Raw genomic sequence first — 15,803 nt, 5'->3', positions numbered from 1 at the left:
ACTGCGGATTTCAAGCGATTCATCTCCCCTACATGAAATACGCAAACAAGTCTCTCGAAGGCAGTGTGCAGCCGAAGCCGAGATTCCTCTGCCCTGGATCCAGCGGTAGCAGGAGGGAGCTCTGGAGGGAGCGGTTCCAGCCTCGCCGGTCAACTGCAGCACTGATGTTTTTCAAAATATGATCTACAGCATGCGTATCCATTCGCTCTGCCTGATAGAACACATTCCATAAGCTTTAAACTGGGTTATAATCACAGCTGCTTGGCTCTTAGCACCCAACCCACAACAAAGGCACAATTGTGTCATTCTCTTCCATCAGTAACTGTCTAAAAATAAAAACGTTTTGCAAGCCCTCCCTGGAACTGAGTCTCAACCACCCACCCAAAGGAAGCTGCACGCGCATAGCCAGCTGATTGATAAGCGACGAGTGACTTACTTCCCACACCGTCCTGTGCGCTCCCACCTCACTTCTTTTCACTTCGGAGGGAAAAAAGAGGGTGAGCAAAAATCAAAAGGAGCATCTGCGTGGAACAGAAGTGAGGAGGAAAAGGAGGAAGCCCACAGAAGTTGCCTTCCAAGCAGCTGAACGCAGCAGCACACGCCCGCACAGATCACTGCCTGGTTGATCCTCCCAGCAGCAGATGCCTCTCACGCTGCACATTGTTCGTGTTACGGAAGGGGAATGCCATCCCAGCTCAGCAGTGGCAGCAAACCTTTTTGTCTGATTGGCTATGCCTGCCAGGCTAAAAGCTGAGGCATAAAGCACATGGGAAAGAGATACGCAGCAGTACTCATTCAATTTACCTGCACTGAGCTCCTGGGAGTGCGGCTATTAAACAGCATCTCCAGCGGGTCAATGGAGTTAACTTAATTAAATTGCTGTGGCTCCAACAACATCAGTGAGCAAGATTTAGGGCAGAAGGACCCAGCTTTGCTGCTAAAGAGTGTGATGATTTAGCAATCAGTGACTGGAAGGGCATATCAATTTAACCAGCAAACATATGCATGGGACAGAGTGCTGCTTTCAATTACATCAATCAAGTTGGATGAGGAAAATAGGCAAGATGAATTCCTACAAAACTACGGATCCCTTCGAAGGGCAACATGCAGAGCACACTTTATAGCTAAGAAGCTTCACACCTGGAAAGTGAAGCCATGCAGTCTCTTTGACATATTTCTTCATCCAATACAAAGTTTAGGCATTGGGTACGGTCTCACAAGACAGAGATTTCTTCACAAACGTGCACTTTGAATTAAAATATCACACTAACTATCACCCATTCCAATGGATCCTAGTAAGACAGCTCAAAAGGTTAAGCTCATGCCACAGAGTTCAGGCATGTAACTTGCAGCCTGTGGATCAGAACATTTCAGATTTTCAACCTTAAGAGGTCAATGACACGAGTACTGCTTCTTTGAGGAATAATAATTATTAGTAAAAGACAAATGAACAATTTAGGACCTGATTACGAGTTTCGAGGGCCGACCGTTGGCACGCTAGCCCCGTGGGGAGGAGACTGACGCAGAGCTGGCAGTCTCCCCCTCCAGCCGATACCAATGTTTCCACTGGGCTGACCGGTGGAAACCTCCATATTAGGAGGGTTCTGCCGATCAGCCCAGTGGAAACAGTGCATAGACATTGTCCTCTTCTTATCAAGGAGCTGAGGCCGATGCTGTTGCACAGAGGGTTTCACCAGCACCCTCGGAAAGCACCCCTGCACTGCCCATACAGTGGTCATGGGTAGTGCAGGGGCCCCCCTGTGGCTCCCAGCCTCTCCGCTTGCCTTTTCTTGTCAGGGACCATTCCATGAAAAGGCTGGTGGAAAGGGAAGCAGTGATAAGCATGGCAGTGCTGAACTGAGTGCTGCCATGGCTGTCCACGACTTCGACTGCTGCCAACCTGTCAAGATATATGATCATGGCAGTGGCGGCGGTCTCCTGGAGGTCCAACCTCCAGGGTCATAATCTGGCGGTCAGACCTCAAACGCAAGTTTGGCAGTTGCAAGACTGCCAAACTCGTAATTAGGCCCTTAGTTTGTGTTGTGCTACATTTTTATATATCTAAATAGATATTTATAGTGTGCATACGGTCATGCTAACAGGTACTCATCCTGTTTTAGAACGTTACCAGGTCGCCTCAAACAATGAATGAGGAAGTACCTTGAAAACAACCACGTTTTTTATTGTCATCCTAAATTTCAGACGAGCAGTAGCTGTTTTAAGGGTAAGGCTAAAGAGTTCCATAATTTGCTCCCTATACTCCTAAGAGGCCAGTTTTAGAGTATCTGAGCTTTGGGACAAGAAATAATTATTAGGAAGAGAGTGCAGATTTAACTGCGTGGACTCCTCTACAAAGTTTGTATATGCAAAATATAAATATTGGTGATTTAATATTATTTTAAAATAACTGCATTTGTGTGCTACTGTTTCACTGTCTTCTGCAGATAACCACTGCCATTCACTATCCTACTGCCTGTTGCTGCTACCAATGCTCATCAGCTGGGAGAAGATGAATTGCACGCTCGCTTTCGTCATCCATTCGAATTCCCCAGGAGAACTGAGCACAGGAAAGGTGAATCTATCCGATTATCAGTTGTGTACTGTACCTCATAACATCATACATACTGATCGATAAATTAGGTCGCAGTCTCAAAGAGGCCACATTTCCAGGGCAGTAAAGATGTGGCATGCGGCATGTGATGTATTTTTATGAATCGGTTGTTTGATCTCATAGCTCAGGTCTTTAGTCCCAGAACCTGAGACACTAGCAATGATTAATCCTTCAGTTGCTACCCTGGCTATATACCAGAAATACTGTTCATCTGACTGATAAATCTTTCTTATAAACATAGAGAAAGCTTTGCACTCCATTACTTAAATCCTCCCGGAGAGTACAAACCCTGCTCATTCTACCAAACACTAATAGCTCATTATTTATTTATTAACTAAATTGCTCCTACAGGCTTGCAAGAGAAGAGCTTGCAGCATGCTTATGATTTGCGAGAGGGGAGAGGCTTGTTGAGGTAAGATGAAGAGAGATTCTATATATATGCTCATGTGAATATCCATTGTTTTTCAAATAACATGAGGTCAGTATCTCTGTGGCTATGGGGTGGGAGGGAATTTAATAAGCTGGCCATCGACTGAGAAGAATATCTAATTTCTGCTGTTACATTTAGTTATATGACTCACTAGGAGATTACCTGATTGGGCTATCAGTGGTGTGGGGTGATACCATTAATATATGTCTCGCAGGTTTGAGTGTGCTGAGCCTTTTCGATGTTTTTGGATGAGGCATGGGGCTTAGAAGATGATCCTGAAATTGGTGGGGAGCCAATGTAAGCTTCAGAGTTATCCTAGGGGCCTTTGGGGCCCTCCGCATGACATATTTTGTAGTCTTCTCTTTGGAGCAACTTTGATGGCTTTTATTACCAATTTTCTGCTAAGTCATGCACACATAATGCCACAATATCTAATTTCACTTTAAGCTTTCTGAAATGTGGTTACACTTAAATAGCTGAAATAGGTCCACCCGAAAACCCCCTAAAAGAAAGACGACTCTGGCAATTTTTAGAGACAGAGTCAGAGGAGACAGAAAGAGGGACCTCGGTTGGACTAAAGAAATAGACGGGGGTGAAATAGACATAAAAGGTCACCTTTCCGGGGGGGGGGGGGCTAGAAAGATGGGGTCTTGTGTAGTTGCCCCATTTGCCTGTGGCTTAAATCGTCTCCGGTTAAGCTTCTGTAGTACTGGGTGGTGGTCTATTTTTTTGAAAGCTGAAAAACAGGTGAATTGGAGCACTTAGTGCTCCTTGCAATCTTTCTGTTTGGTAAGCAGCAGTCAGTAGTAAAGTGCATTTATGTAGACCAAGCAGGTGTAGACTTGAGTGACGACCATATCTTGCTTCAATGATGCCAAATGTAGGCCAACACCTTAAAAAGGCTACCAGATGGTTTAAACGTTTTCTGAATTAGTGCACATGAAGAAGAGTCCAGAAGCAAATTATTTATTGCTACCCATCTTTACCTGTCACATGAAACCACTAACAGAACAGCTCGGTTTAACCAGCTCTAATTTCTCTCCTAAGGCAGATGACACCATGATACACAGTTATACTGTAACAGGGCATACCAACCAATTTGAAAGCAGAAGGAAAGATCTCAAAAGCATACTGATATACACGGGGAACAACAACTTCAAATGAAATTAATCAAAAAAAGGATTCCTTGAACTCGACCCACCATCATAGATCCTCTTTGTTCTCCACCTACCAATTTTTGGTGAGCACGTTCCAAACTACGCCAAACAAAAAAAAATGCTATGGAATGTGGTCTTCAGGTTAGCATGAGCTAAAACGTGGGAGCAATGCTAAAAACCTCCTTCCACCAAATGAAGCACCTGGGAAAAAATCTTCAGTTTATTGTAAGAAATCAAAGTATTAGTTGTGGGTGGGGAGAGCCCACCTCAAATAGTAATCACAATGCTTCTCAGTGTGTACCACAAAAGTCAATAAAAAAACTTGTGCTTAACCCTCTGGTAGCTTGGCACAAAGCAGTCCGGCTTAACTTAGAGGCACCATTGAAACTGTAATAAAATGAAAACACAACACATCTTAATAAATAAAATGGCACCCAGATAAGAAAAAGTAGTAAGGTAGCAAGGGCAGAGTTTTCGAATCAGGCTTAAGGTGTTTCCTTGGGAGGATGAAACGGTGGGGGGCTGCTTTTACTACTTGGGGACTGGTATTGTAGCAATACAGCAATTTTAAAAACAAGGCAGAGTTCTATGTATATCCAACAATTTTCAGGCAACAATAAAAGTGCCAAGATATCTCTGGTGATTAAGTACCTGCTGGAGAGAGATCAGAGTTTTGTCTAGTGACAGTTTTGACTCATCTTAAGTAGTGCAGAGGGTTAATATGCGTGCTGCAAAGAATGTGTACTATGCAGATCACAGAACAGGAGTTTATGTGCTATGCTCAGTGGGATACCACTTTTGTCACACTTTTGTTACTGTGCAGCTCATGAGTTACAATCATAATCTAGCACTGTGAGCTATAAACTGTGTACAAAGACCTGCATGCAAAGTGCAAGGTACAGGTTTGAAAGTTATATTTTCCCCCAGTCTTTGATTATCCTACTTTTGCTAAAAAGGGCTTGTTTGGGTAGAAATAAATTATTATTAGTAAAGTGAATTCTAAGTACTGTGTTACGTTTTGAATCCTGAGTTTATGCTTCTTCAGATGAAGCATTCTTAAATGACATGTGAATCCTACACCTTGTAGTCCCCTTTGTTTTATGTAACATTTTCTATACACTGATGTACACACATCTGATTCACTGTGTCTGTATGTGTGTGTGATGTAAAGTGCTCCAACACCCTATACTGGTAAGAGAGCTGGTATAAAATAAATGAAATACATGTGAGAGAGGGGCAATGGAGGGACGAGAGACACTATTAGAGAGTGATGGTGAGGGACTCATTGAAGAGCCTCAGTAAAGACTTCAGTATCTTGGTGCACTGTAAGTTCACCATTTACTATTCTTAAAAAAATAATAAAATTGAATATATAAATAAAAATGTGTTGCAGAACGCACCATTTGTGCCATTTCCCCCACATTTTCCTGGGGGTGAGGACACCCCAAGCCACATTGTATTGGTAAGGCTGGTATTCTATGCACCCTGTGGAGGCTGATCTGACAAAATTTGCCAGGGCTGCTTTGGGTTCTCAGTCCAGCCCTGAAAGAAAGATATGAATGTTTAAAGTTTGAACTAAGCATAATGGCAAATACATAATGCCCCAACAGGTATTATCTGGTTGTGCTAGACCCTGTCAAAGTAAAAAGTTAAGGCCAACTGCGATGGAGCACGGGTCAGATACAAGGACCAGGTTCCTTTTGATCTAGAAATGTTTATGAAGAAAAAGTAGTCTTTGATGGTTAGTTGTTGGGGTAAGTTAGATATGAAGTGAGAAATGACAATCACAGGTTGCTGAACAGTGGGCTTCTTGTGAAGTAATCGACAAAGGTGGGAAAGATTTCAGCGGGAGAAGTTTGAGATGCATGCCTAGGTAGGCCTCGACATCAACAGGTTGCTGCTTGCCGTCATTCCCGATGAAGTCCTCTGTCTTTAGACTTAGAATGTTTTCTGGAGATCTGATCTCTTGCAGCTAACAAGCCAGCAAGCTGACGCCAACCAGTGATTCAACATCAATGGCTACGACTTTGATGGCATTTCTAGTCTCCATTGGTTGTCTAAGCAGAAACGTGGCAAAAAGCTTCTATGTCTAAGCTTTTGCAGTGTGAACAGGAGGAGAACACTCTAATACCAGTAAAGAGTCCAGGAGCTGAGGGGCACCACTTGAGGTTTAGGATGCACTACAATAGATACCAGCAGCAGGTTCCAGTGAAGGTCCAGTTGGAATGGACATCCGGCCAGCTGCGTTGAAAGAGGGAGGCCTCTGGAAGCTTGCTGTGTTCTGGTAACTTAAATAGAAGGTCAGCAAACTGACCCTTGGAGTCATGTCTTGGGTCTTGGGCTCAAGGCAAGACAGTCCAGCCTTCCTCCAGGTTCATCAGAGAGTAGGGCAGTCCTTATTTCAATTCTTCACAGATCCAGAAGTGTTCTGGAGAGGGTTTTGTGGGTATGCCCATTTCCTGCCCCCAAATGGGGGACAGCTCTTGGACACTCCCTAACCAAAAGGATAAAACATCCAAGAGGTGACATAATCCACTTGTGCTACACTTCCTGAGTGCTTTAATGTATGCTGTCCCACATTAGCCCTGTTTACCTAAACCCAACATGGCAGAACCCTTCTTCTCCCAGTCAGAGCTCTCTGTGCTCACCCAGAGGTCTGGCTATGGAATGGGCAAACACTCCCTTGTGGTAACTCCAAACCAGTTTTGAGGCAGCTTTGTTTCACACTTGGTTTGAAGCAAAACTGGCTAGGGAGGCAAGGAGAGGCAGACCTAGGTGTAAGCTATTTCTACCAGTGACAGGGGAGGCATCCTTTGAACCTCTGGAAGGGGATAAGCACTGCCCGAGACCAACCTGCTCAAGGAAGAAAAACACTTCTCCTCACCCAAGCTCTTTGTCCAAAGCCTGGGAGCAAACCACATCTCACCACAGGAGAGCCATCAGCAGTCAGGTGACACCAAACACCAGCAGAAAGCCAATTTGACAGGAAAAATACAACCTTTCAAAAGTGTAATGTCTAAATCTGACTTGAACATAAGGTATGATTTAAAATTACTATTAAAATGAGTCCTTGAAACATTTTCTTCCAACGCCTAGGCTGAAATTAAGCACTATAATTTGTTATAGTGTAACCCAGTGATTTCCTATGGAAGGACCAGTCTTGCCACACAGTAAAAATCAACTTGGAAGTTTGTTCACTGTCAGGACATGTGAAACATTCTATATATATGTAATACTTTTTTAATACCTTACACCCTGTCCTGTGCTGGGGCATTTAGGGCATACTTTAGGGGTGACTTATAAGTTCCTGGGAACTGGCTTTTTGGTATATGCTTCTAAACTGATATCAGTCTGTAGGAAATTGTTTTTTTTAATGAAGCCGATGAAAATCCTTCTCAAGCAACAACCACAATACTTTTCAGGGTGAACTCTTCTCTATTTTTTTAATTGGTGTTGAATTTTTCTTGTGTTGTGTTTTCCCTATATTACTATTTGTTTACTGCATACATTCTTAATGCAGTGCCTCTAAGTTAAGACTGGCTGATTTCCTAATGTTTTGTCAAGCTATCAGAGGGTTAATTTTGTTACTTTTTTGATTCACCCTCAGAAGTATTGTGGCTGTTCCTTGAGAAGAAATTTCAAAGATTCAGATAAGTATGGAGCCTAAAAGCACAAAATGCCACTTATGATCTTCTGGTTGTGCTAGACTGGGGAAAAGTCACAAGTTCAGGCTGACAGTGATAGAGCGTTGGCCTGAACCAGGGACCAGGTACGTACAACTGAAAAAGTTACCTTCCCAAATTCCAGTGTAAAGAGTCCATTTTGTTCTGGAGGAGGCCTCAAGGACAGTCTCATGGATGGTCATTGTTGTATCGAATGGAGCAGGTCAGGGGTCATGGACAGTCGTTGCTGTAGTGCAAAGATCCTGTCGGGTATCACAAATGGTTTTGCTCGAGCTTCACATTGGTGGTCACACTTGGCTGTCATCGCCGTAGTGCAGATTTCAGATCCTGCATTTCCACTCGTCGCTGCAGTCGTCATAGCACAAAGAGTCAGGTTTAACAGAGCTTTGCATTGGCGATAGTCACAGGCAGCAAGATCTCAGCACGAATGGGTGTGTTCACAGTTGCGAAGAGCCCAAAACTTCTGGATGTCTCTATTTCCTCACAGGAGGAGCTCAACTGATACCTGTCAGGACCTGGAGTGTCCAGAACCTGGGGAGGCACCTTTTGTGGATCAGGAACTCACTCCAGCAGATGCTAGCAGGGCTCTAGCAGGCCCAGCTGCAGGCCCAGGCAGGTACAGTGCATCAGGTCAGCTGGACAATTGCATGGAGGCCTCTGAAGGTTGTTGTGTCCCTATATCGCAGAACAAGAGGTCAGCCACCTGACCCTCAGAGTCATTCTAGTAATCCTGGAATGAAGCAGCAAGGCAGACCACAAGCCACAAGGCAGTCCATTGAGGAAACAAGGCAAGCTTCAAGCAGCAAGGCAGTCCTCTTGTAGCAGCAGGTCAGACCTCTGAGGTTCAACGCAGGCCTCAAGCAGCAGGACGGTCCTCTGAAGTACTCCACAGGTCCAGGAGCGAACTGAAGAGTGAGTCTAAGATTCCTATTTGTATACTTAATACCAGCTTTGAAGTGGGAGAAACATCTAGAGCTTTCCCCCACAGATAGTTTTGAAATTTCCACCTTCCCTGCCCGGGTGGCAAAAGGTTAAGGGTGACAAAAGACTGGGGTGGCATTCTTTGTGAGTGTGCTGAGGTGACTCCTTCGAAATGTAAGTGGGGCAGGGGACAGTGCTGCCGCTCCCATCCTGGCAAGATGGCCCATTTATCTCACTGCCTGGAAGGAATACATAAAGGTCAACTGCCAACTGTTCACAGTCATGTGACCCAGGACACAGGCTGCAGGTGCCAAATGGTTAGGACAAGAAAATGCCAATATTCTAAAGGTGACTGTATCAGAATTGTGACTTAAAATCCAAATTTACCATTAAAGAAGATTTTAAATTACAGTTCTTTAGTGACCAAAAACATGACATTCCCATGTTGCCAAACAAAAGTTATCACTTAGTAAATGTAATAGGGTAACCTAATATTATCCTGTGGGAGAGGAAGGCCTCACAGTAGTAAAAAACAAATTAATGACTTTTTCACTACCAGGGCATCTTAAACATACAAAGTACATGCTCAACTTTTTAAACGCACTGCACTCTGCTCTTTGGTCTGTTGACAGCTGTTAGAAATTGGGCCTCTGGTTGGCAGAGGTATGCACCCTGTCCAAGTAGGTACTACAATCCTAGTCAGGGTAAATCACAGCACAACATAAATTATCCTGTGCTCACCCTCTGGCAGCTTGGCACAGAGCAGGCAGATTAACTTAAAAGACAATGTGTTAAGTGTTCGTACAATAACTCATACAACAACACAGTGAAAACACCACGAATAGTACTCCACGCCAGTATAGAAAAAGAGATAATATTTATCTGAATAAAACAAGACCTAAATGACAAAAATCCAATATACACCAGTCTAGATATCACTTTTTAGGAGTTTAAGTAGATCTTAATCCATAGGAATCAATGGATGTATCTCTTTAGCACAAAGTATCTGGAATGCATGAAAAATAAATTGTTGCATTGGTTCCGTACTGCACAGGGGAGGTGAGGCACTGGAAAGCAAAGCAATGCCTTGATTTTTCCCGCACAGTGGAGGTGATGCGTTGATTCTTTCCATGCATCGATTTCCATACATGCAGCCTTGGTTTCTTACTGCGGTGCGGGGTTGATGCCAAATTGATGCCCATGGACAATGCATGAAAAATCCAGACGCGCAGCGATGATGAAACCACGGTGAAACAGGTTCTGCGTCAATTCTACAGGCGTTGGTTGGATTTTTCAGCTGCGGGCAATGCGTTGAATTTTCATCTGTGGCGTATTGATGGATTGTTTTTCTTCTTTAGGTGAAGTCTTTGATGACCCTGAGACTCCTTAACAGGAGGCAAGCTGACAAGCACTTGGAGATCACTTGTGGTGGGAACGCAAAGTCCTTCCAGCAGAGTGAGTCAGGAAGCAACAGGCAGCAGGGAAACAAGCAGAAGAGCAGTCATTCCAGAAAAGCAGTCCGGTTGAGACCTTTGGGCAACACTGTAGTCCTTATGAAAGAGTCCTGTTGCAGGTCCAGAAGTTAAGGAGTGATCCAAGACAAAGAGCTACTTCATAATATTAGTAAATGATATTCCTCAACAACAATTATCCAATATATATCAATATGACTAATTGGGTATGTCTTAAAAAAAATATATATATATATATGTACATCGGAACAAGAGTAATTAGATTATGGGCCTGATTCTAACTCTGGAGGACGGTGTAAAACCGTCCCAAAAGTGGCGGATATACCACCTACCGTATTACGAGTTCCATAGGATATAATGGACTCGTAATACGGTAGGTGGTATATCCGCCACTTTTGGGACGGTTTAACACCATCCTCCAAAGTTAGAATCAGGCCCTATGTCTCTAATCTAGGCTACAACAGTAGTCTCATCTACATCTCTATACAATAATAAACCAAGAAATATGAAGTTATATCAACTATATATGATTTTATTAAATTGAATAACAAAATATACAAAAACCAATATATTGCAAAAAAGACTACATGGTAAACTCAATCACTCCACATTCATACTGAAAAAGCTACACATGGATATACATAACGAAATGCCATAACAAATCCAACAAAGAACAAATCATGAACTTAAATAGACAAATGTTACATGCCTATATACACACAGAAAAATGTATAAAAATTATTCTAGAATCTGATATAATAACAATTCCAGTTAATAATACAAAAGGAACCCAGAGCCTACGCGCGTTTCGGTAATCCTCTTATATAGAGGCTACCTTCATCAGGGCAGTTCTCAGTCAGCTAATCCAATATTGGTGTAGACCCAGTAATCGGATATCTTGTGTCTCAATGTTCCGAGTTCAGGATGTATTTCACAATGATGGATGATATCTGCAATGAGGCGATGATATAAGGTCTCTACAATAAAATGACCATAACTCAACAGGAAATAGAAAAAGTAACTTTCTCGGCTATTCCCGATATTGAAGAAATAAAGATGCAAAGATATTATCTTCAAATTATTGTAGTGCTTCCTCTATCCGAGTCCATGTTTCCCCCAAACAGATAGGGTACACCATATGCCTTGTATGTTTTCTAAGTCTGAAATAACGGTGAACGCTCACATAGTTATTAGCCATTAGCTTCTATTCCCTGGTTGAGCTACTTTATCAATCTCAGGGAATCCCATTTGTTGTTCACTTGCAGGTCCAGAAGTGTCTGAATTTAGAGGACCACAGTATATATACCCAAATATGCCTTTGAAGTGGAGGAGGCTTCCAAGAGTGGTTTTGAAATGCACCAGCTCTCCTTTCAACCCAGTCCTGTCTGCCAGGAGATCTATTTGGGGGGCCGGGGGGTTATCAGTCCATTGTGTGGGGTCATGCCACTGGTCATGCCACTAGCCCTTGAGGTTTAAGTGAGAGCCCCTCCACCCTTCCTGTCCAGGAAGACCCATTAGCATGCAGATGAATGCAGATGTAGCTGAATGTATGTGGCTGTCTGAATGGAAAGCACAAGCGGAGCTGTCAACCTCCACAGATCAGACAAGGATTGGAGACAGGCTGTAAAGCACAGAGAGCATTAAGTGAAAAGAAATGCCTACTTTCTTAAAAGAGGCATTTCTAAAATAGTAATGTTAAATCCAACTTCACCAGTAAGCAGGATTTCTCACTACTATTCCAACTACACCAAACATGACAATGCTACTCCTTTCAGATCAGAAATAACCACTTTAAAGTATATAAGAGATTTTATAATGCTGGTCTATGAGAGAAGCACATTTCACAATAGTGAAAAATGACTACAGGAGTTTTTCACTACCAGGACATGTAAAGCGTACAAGTACAGATCCTACCATTTAGTTATATAGCACCCTGCCCCATGGTCTACCTAGGGCCTACCTTAGGGGTGGCTTATATGTAATATAAGAGAGTTTAAGGCTTGGCAAGTAGTTTTAAATGCCAAGTTGAAGTGGCAGTGAAACTGCACACACTGGCCTTGCAATGGCAGGCCTGAGACATGGTTAAGGGGATACTTATGTGGGTGGCACAATCAGTGGTGCAGGCCCACTACTTGCATTTAATTTACAGGCTTTAGGCACATGTAGTGCACTTTACTGGGGCCGTATAGGTAAATTAGTTATGCCAATTGGGTAGGAGTAAATGTTATCATGTTTAGGGGCAAGAGTGCAAGCACTTTAGCACTGGTCAGTAGTGGTATAGTGCACAGTGTGCTAAAACCAGCAAAAACGAGATCAGAAAAATGGAGGGAGGGAGGCAAAATTTTGGGGGAAGACCAGCCCAAGGCTGTCAGGTCTAACAAGAGCCTACTTTTGGGGTGTCTTATCTATTAAAAAGGGAGTTTTAGGCCTGGTTTATTTTGCCAGGTTGAATTGGCAGTTCAAACTGCACAGAGGCTGCAATGGCAGGCATGAGATATGTTTAAAAGACTACTTAAGTAAAGGGCCAACAAGTGCATCAGCCCCACTAGTAGCATTTAATTTACAGGCACCTGGTGCATATTGTACCACTTGACAAGGGATTTACAAGTAAATGAAATGTGCCAATCAGGTGTAGGCCAATATAACCATGTTTTAAGGGGGGAGCACAGGCACTTTTGCACTTATTACAGTGATAAAGACCCCAGAGTCTTAGGGCTAACATAAATGAAATTCAGGAAATAGGAGTGGTGAAGACAGAAATGTTTGGGGATGACCCTGTAGAGAGGGTGAGGTCCAACATTGAAGACAACAAAGTTTGGGGATGACCCTGCAGAGAGGGAGAGGTCCAACATTCCCTTTCATAAGAAATTTCTTCTAAAGCCCTGGCCATCTAATGTTTCTAGGGATACTTTTTCATGGATGTGGATTTCCTCAGGTCTATAGCTAAGGATGAGAAAATAAACTTGGGGTTATTTATTTTATGATGCCAGTTAAAGCGTGACAACATCCAATACACTCCTTAGCCATCTGCTCAGTACTGCTTGACACTCACATTGTCTTTGGAATAAGTAGACAAGACGCCTGGAGATTGTGGAGAACAGAAGTGTGGTGCCTAGCTCATCAGAAACTATAAAACATGTCACCTCAGTCAGACTGATACACTTTTAGAGCACTGATAAAAAGGGTGTTTGCTCAGTAAAACCTTGCCTGGCAATTGTTCTTAAGTTGCTTTTGGCTTCTCATTTACATGAGTTTGCCACCCTTCTGTGCAAACCCACATCTTTGTTGTTTTTCTTCCCTTTCTAGTTCCCTTGCATGTAGGATCATCATTGGTCAGATGCTGTTTTGCTTTTCTCTTGGTGTTTTCAGACTTCACTTTTCAGTTGCAGCACCTCAAGCTTACAGGTTTTCTTGGGTACCTTTCATGCCACAATCCTGTGGGTCTTGGAGCTTGTTAGAGCATACTATCATACAGTGACTAGTGAGTGAGACGGTCATACTTACCCGGTAAAAATCAGTGTGCACTGCTTTGTTTTTCTAAATTCTAAACTCTTGTTTCTGTTGGTTTAAAGTATTTTTTGTACCTGTATACTACCACTTACTTACTAGATGAGGAAGAGTGCTGTACTGAGTACCTTGGTGTGCATCTGTGTGTCTCTCTCTCTCTCTCTCTCTCTCTCTCTCTCTCTCTCTCTCACTTTCTGTATACTTCTCAACTTTAAAGAACCTATGTAAAATGCTGTGACCATGCCAAAAAGACAAAAGCATTTTACTAAAACACCTTGCACTATAGTCCCACAAGACATCATCTTAAACACCAATTCCAACTTGTTCATTTCAACCCTCACCACGTTTGGTGCTGACAACACTGCAACCCTTTCTTTCATTCCTGAAAATAACACTTTTATTTCAACACTTTCAAACATGCCCAAAGCTATATATTTCAAAGCTGTGTTCTGGGAACCTGCATCAACAACACCATCAAAACATTTCAGACCTTGTACTTCGATCATAAGTTTCTCATATGGACCAGTCAAATATATCCAAAAAGACAAAGCAACCCAACTCCATGCTATGGCACTTTGTCAGTAGTGATGTCTGTAGTTTCCCGTATGATTTAGAAGGGAACCTTTCTGCCTCCCAGGGGACTCTGTATCAGTGTGACGTAATCACTAGAATAGAATGCAATGAAAGCTTGTTTTAGAATGTTGGAGTTCACAGGTAAACGAAGAGGAATAACGACGTGTGATTTATAGCTCCGTGTGTGGCGCAGTCATTGGGTCGCACATGGAAGCTAGGGAAGATGCTAGAAATTGTGATGATAGAGAATAAGTATCCCAAAGAAGAAAGTGCTCTCCTGGAGAGTTTCTATGGCCCAAGCAAACTGCTCATGCATGCCATATGTGCCTTTGTCGAAGTGCTGAGTCGACTAGTGCCGCATGTGGAATCAAAGCAACTTCAGCCAATGCGAAGCATGTCAATGGAAAGAAAACATCAGTAAGAAGTCTACATATTGTTACTCCAAAAGTTACAACCAAGATCATACAAAAACATAATGCAATGCCACGCAAAAAAATGCATACATAGTACATAGCATTAACCCTGAAGGCGGATTCAACGAGGTCTACAAAGCACAGTTAAAGACAATTGTCAGCTACTAAGTAATGCTGCAAACAGAAGTGCTGCAAAACAGAGATCAACCAGGTGTCTTAATGACTTACTTAGCCCGCTAAAGAGAGTCTTTGTGCCACTGCAGTCAATGAAGTGGCTCAAGGAGAAGTGATTAGGGTTGTTCTTACAGAGCTGTCCATACCCAAAGCAGTTACTCATCAAACTGTGGAGTGGGGCTGACAGAAACTTCCAGGTCTTCCAAGAGAAAAGAGTTGTAGGCAACAGTTGGATTCATGAAACTTGAAGATGGCAGCTTAGAAAGAAGATACCATTCCATTTAATATTTAAGATGATCCTGAGGCTCAAACGTCAAAAGACTTTACAGAAAGATTGCCCAAACATGATCATCCTACAGCATCGAGTAGCACACTACCCTTAACATCAGTAAGTTCCACACTGGTCTACAATGCTGCCACCTTCCTGAAACTACCACCACCTTTCAATACCACCAAAAAGCAAAATATTGGCCATAGAGACATTTGAAAATGTAATTGATGCACTTGAAGAGTCTGATAACGGAAAGATTATCAAATAACTAAAAAAAGTTGCTGGTGATGGTGCGAACAAAGTCATAAAGAAAATGCAGAGAACTGACAGAGGCACTCCATCAGATTAAGAATGTGTTGAATTTCATACTCCATGCAGTGCCAAACGATTATGAACTAGGGGCCAGATGTAGCAAAAATAAAAATTGCGACTCGCATTTTGCGAGTTGATGCGACTCGCAAAATGCGAGTCGCAAATTGGAATGCCAGAAAAAAAAGCAATCCGATTTTGCGACTCGCAGCCGGACTCGCAACGCTGTGTGCGAGTCCGCAGTTTGCGAGGTCGCTGTTTGCGAGTGTGCAAAAACGAACT

At 42.8% G+C, this 15,803-nt stretch overlaps 1 protein-coding gene across 10 annotated transcripts in view; it reads right to left on the bottom strand.

The window, feature by feature from the left end:
* The window catches only part of LOC138280823 (poly(rC)-binding protein 3-like), a 2,739,176-nt gene that overhangs the window by 643,798 nt on the left and 2,079,575 nt on the right, over positions 1 to 15,803 (bottom strand). For 5 of the 10 annotated variants that reach the window (XM_069219528.1, XM_069219540.1, XM_069219533.1 and 2 more), the window contains exon 1: positions 437 to 684. The exons of the other annotated variants lie outside the window; for them this stretch is intronic. The gene's annotated coding sequence lies outside the window, so the exon portion shown is untranslated. Of the gene's footprint in view, positions 1 to 436; positions 685 to 15,803 lie in introns of those variants that run through there. 10 annotated transcript variants of the gene reach the window in all.

Source organism: Pleurodeles waltl, chromosome 2_2 (assembly GCF_031143425.1).
Source record: "Pleurodeles waltl isolate 20211129_DDA chromosome 2_2, aPleWal1.hap1.20221129, whole genome shotgun sequence".
NCBI classification, from domain to species: domain Eukaryota; kingdom Metazoa; phylum Chordata; class Amphibia; order Caudata; family Salamandridae; genus Pleurodeles; species Pleurodeles waltl.
The sequence above is the reverse complement of the archived record's forward strand: the minus strand, read 5'-3'. Positions and strand labels throughout refer to the sequence as shown.